Here is a 4,889-nt window from a genome sequence, read left to right as displayed (position 1 = left end):
CTCATCAAATTTATTTTTTTTAATTAATTAATTTATTTATTTATTTTTGGCTGTGTTGGGTCTTCGTTTCTGTGCGAGGGCTTTCTCTAGTTGCAGCAAGCGGGGGCCACTCTTCATCGCGGTGCGCAGGCCTCTCACTATCGCGGCCTCTCTCGTTATGGAGCACAGGCTCCAGATGCGCAGGCTCAGTAGTTGTGGCTCACGGGCCTAGTTGCTCCGCGGCATGTGGGATCTTCCCAGACCAGGGCTCGAACCCGTGTTCCCTGTATTGGCAGGCAGATTCTCAACCACTGCGCCACCAGGGAAGCCCCAAATTTATTTTATAATTATCCACAAAAGTTGTATTATTGCTTGTATACAATCATGTTTGATCCATGTTAAAACATATGTATTTCAGGACTGTTACTCCTCTGAAAACTCTTGATTTTACACAAAATATTATAAATTGGTTTTCAGTCTTCTCCCTTTACTAGAATGGAAGCTCCATTAGGGTAGTGACTTTTCTCACTGCTGTATCACAGGTGCCTAGAATAGTAGCTGGCACATAATAGGTGTTCAATAAATGTCTGATAAATGAATTCATAAGTGAAGCAAAATGAGCTTGCTTGTCAAACCACCTTGACCTGTAAAGCTAGAAAATGCTGGAAATACAAATGAATTTAGGCTAGTTGAAAGTATACTTAGTTATAATATGTTATCTTTTATAGTAATTGCTTTGTAGCATTTTCTTTCTTATAATATTTACTTGAGTGGTAAATGATGGGAAATAATCTCTATTCAAATAGCAATACCTATTTAAACTCCATAAACTCTTAAGTTAAAAAAAAAAAGATAAGCAAAGATGGCAAACCAAATATATCTACTCACTTTTCTCACATTATAAAAACAATCAGCAAATTTTACGTTGTTTTATTTAGTACCTATTTATTCAGCAAGGAAGATACAGTGTATTATAGGCATAAACATGGAACTAGATTAACTTCTCTGGTTCCATGAATAAATCTATATGAGTGGTAGGCTAATGATAGGTGTTTTAGCATCTTGGGACCAAGAAACATTTCTCTTTAGGGTTTAATTAAAAGTGCTTATTTTATTGTATAACCATAAATACATCACAGCAAATCTAACTTGAGGTGTTCACTGATGCTTGTTTAGATGCTGAAGGCAATGCATTAGGAACTGATGGTGACTGATTCTTATCCAATCAGTTCCTGATGCAGTATCTGCGACATCAAAAACTCTGCAATAATTATATTAAGTATCATTTATTTCCAAATACAGCAACTTTGTTCCCTTTTATGCCTACATATGAAATTTGCAATTAAGTAACTCTTTTTAACATGTCATGTGAGAAATCAATCTGAAGTCACACTAACGAATAATTTCCCCAGTTTACGAAGAGAGATATAGTAAATGTAATGTGTATAACACTCACTTAGTACCATCATTTATTTCATGGTAAACTAGTGTGGATAAGTATTTTTTAGAGAGGATATTTTAAGAATAGCTATCCTTAAGCCACTCATTCTTGTTTTTTAATGATTATCTTTAAAATATTAAAAAATAAGGTGGATTTGAATAAGACCATCTAAAGATCACTTAATTTTAGATTCATGATTAGGATAAACTACATATACATTTTCAAGATAAGTTTATTATGTCTTTTAACCATTCTAGAATTCTAGCTCACTGAAATGATATGGTTAGAATTAGAGTTAGTAAATATAGGAGGCGTATGACACCAGGAAGAATGCTGTGGCCAAGCATACAACGCCAAGAATGTTACTGGTTTCTTGTTGATAATTTTGCAGGTCAGCCTTTAATGATCTCATTAGAAAATTCTAGCTAGTCCTCTAGAATTCCCCCAAATGTAGAATAAATGAAGGGCTCTAGTATTACTTAGCAAATCTATCCTTCTGTCCAATGGAACTTCTGATTTACATGGACTACTTTGGACATGGGTAAGAAATAATTGGGTAGGGGATTTCGAAGAAGAATAAAGGTGGAGCTGAGAGGTGGAGATCACAGAATGGAGACTGACGAGTCCACTGATTCCTACTTGTCTGTCTTCATTCATCCAGATCCCAAGTAGACCTGAGAGTTAAGCGTTCATCATATTTTTATTTTACAGATGGTGAAATTTTGGAATACATTAAAATACTCCAGGGACATAATTTTCAACTCGTATGTTTTTTTCTAGAGTTCTTACTATGATCAAATATGTTATTTCAATTGCTTAACAGACATTTCCTTAAGGTTTATATACTTTTCATAGAGAGTACTTCTGCAAAGCTGAAGGACTTGTAAGCATAATGGTGTTGGGGACCCTAAAGACTTCTGCTGGAGAAGGAATTCTAGGAGAAGAACCCAAAAAGTCAGTCCATTATGATAGTTCCCTATAACTTTCATGGTCTCTCTGTAAGGACAGTTTTGTTTTTTGCAACTAGATTTGACAGATTAAGAAACTGAATTAACAACTTTTGCAGTAACTGGAAAATTAGTATTGTGTCATTTTGTAAACCAGGAGGAATGTGATAGGGAAATAAAAATATGTGAAGAACAAGGTCCCTCAAGATTTGATTGTTGCAATATGTTCTGTGTGATCTCTATGTAGTGTCATTTATCAAAAGTAACTGGATAGGAGTCCAATTGTCCACGTCAGGATTCTAGGCTTCTATTGACTATTTGGAGTGCCTAGTCTAAGACTGTAAGTTTTGAAAGCCCTGAGGACTGGGATATGGTGGCTGGGATGGTTAGATATGGGAATATCATCTTTCATTACAAACTGCTACAGGAAATTGGGTGGGGAAAGAGGGATTCATGGAGATGGGTGAAAGGTCCTATCTAGGCCAGTGGTTATCAAACTTGAGCATGGAGCAGAATTATCCAGTGGGCTGTTAAAATACTGTGTGCTGGGACACACACTCAGAGTTTCTGATTTCGATCTGAGGTGGGGCCCAAGAGCTGGCATTTTTGAAAGTTTACTGGTGATGTAGTCCAGTGACTGTAATTTGAGAACACTGCTCTTAGCCTGGTCTGAGACTCTGTGGGATATTGGAAACAGGTGATCTTAAACAGGATGGCAGTAAGTGAGTGTGATGATTTAGAAGGAAAAAGGCCAGAATCAAGCACCTACAGAAGTTCAAGTTTTAGTAATTACTGGATTCAGGAATGTTGTTTGCTAGACATTATTATTTTAGTACAGATCTTTTAGAGATACATTTGCAACTTCCTGTTTTCATTTCCTTTCACCCCAGAAATATCATAGACTACAAACTGCAGTGCTTGGGATTACTTGAGTTTGGAAATATAGCTCGTATGCCTGTGGACTATGCGAAATCATAGTAAGGGAGGACAACTCACGGATAGGCAATCATAAAACAGGAGCATCCTAAAACCCAGGTCACAGTTTTGAGCAATCTTTGGAGCATTGTATAGGCTAAGGGCATCTTCCAGTAACTGAGGTGTCTATAATAGAATTAAAAAGCAGAGCATCACCCTTTCCAGAGTTATCTCCCAGAAGTTATTCCAGAGAGATCCTCCTGATTTGTCCATTCCAGCTGACAGACAGTCAGGTAGCCAGGGGACAGCCATATCTGTTCCTAGAGTGAATCAACTCCTCCCTTTTCCTAAGGTTTTCACCATGCTCTTCGTACAATTCCTACTCATTCTTCAAATCTCTACCCGACCTTCAGTCTAGATGAGGTCTCCTCATCCTTTGCTCATAGCAGTTAACCACTATAATTACAATGGAGATATTTATGTGATTGGCTTAACAACCAACTCCTCCGCTAGACTGAGGGCAGGGATGATTTTTTTCATAGCCGCATTCCCAATACAGAGCCTGGTACCTCACTGGCATTAAGAACTTGTTGAATAGAAAATGAAAAGTGGCTATATTTTATGGGGAGCAGAACTTGAAGCTAGAGTTTCTTCTTGGTCAAGCATGTTGGCTGAGCTTAGCACCTTCCCCATATTTACCCCCTCCAGACCACCATGTTCACTGCTAGTGGAATGTGGGGCACAAGTGCAGCAAGTTTGAGAATATGAGTAAAATAATGCCATAACCCCCAAAGGAGGGTGTGGTTTTTTATGAGAAGTTTCAGCTTTGAGGATTACTAAGAAGAATGTGCTAGATAGGCCCAAATTTGGTACCTGGAAGGGTTATCAGTCTTGATGGGCTCTAGCTAAGAAATGAGTCTGTAACCAAGAAGGGTTTCTTTAATCCTGCTCTACCTTAGTGGAAGACAGCTCTGACTTGGATACAATGGCCACTTTTAGAGTTCATGGAGACCTTGCAACAATCACTGAAAACATAGCCATTTTTATTTAATTTTGTTTTCTTGTTGTTTTGGTTTTGATATATAATATTTTTTGGAGAAGGGAGGTTGCCAAAGGAAGACAAAGGTGGCACTTTCTGGGCTTTCTACAACTGTTCATCTTCCAGTAGTGTAGCCTGGGTAGGGCCACAGAAAATTCTAAACTGGATGCCCAGAGAAGACAGACATTGTGAGGCTGGGGCTACTTTGCAGCTTTTATGGGGGTGCTGCTAGGACGTCTCTGGTTACTTTGACTCTCAGTGACTTCAAAGGCCTTCTTGGTGGCATATGAAACTTTTACTGGCCTGATTTGAGCCTGCCCACATTTCTTAACACATCCATTTGGATGCAGAGGATAATAAGGTCCTTTGATGGCATAAGGGTGGCCATCTAGCTAGCTTGTTCTCAATAATGGAATAAAACATGCTCTCAAATTGAGGTTTCCTCACAACATAAGGCTCCCTGCAGCAACTGAAGAGCTAGGTCCGCCTCCTGAGCCTAGCGGTCTAATAGAAATGGATTTCTAATGGAAACCTTGACTTTTTAGGCTGGGACTGAAATGTTGATTTC

General features: G+C 38.4%; 1 long non-coding RNA gene across 1 annotated transcript in view; it reads right to left on the bottom strand.

The window, feature by feature from the left end:
• Positions 1 to 4,889, bottom strand: part of LOC309612529 — a 300,182-nt gene that overhangs the window by 28,486 nt on the left and 266,807 nt on the right. The gene's annotated exons all lie outside the window — the stretch shown is intronic.

The sequence above is a fragment of the Balaenoptera borealis genome, assembly GCF_965194805.1.
Source record: "Balaenoptera borealis genome assembly, chromosome: 15".
NCBI classification, from domain to species: domain Eukaryota; kingdom Metazoa; phylum Chordata; class Mammalia; order Artiodactyla; family Balaenopteridae; genus Balaenoptera; species Balaenoptera borealis.
The sequence above is the reverse complement of the archived record's forward strand: the minus strand, read 5'-3'. Positions and strand labels throughout refer to the sequence as shown.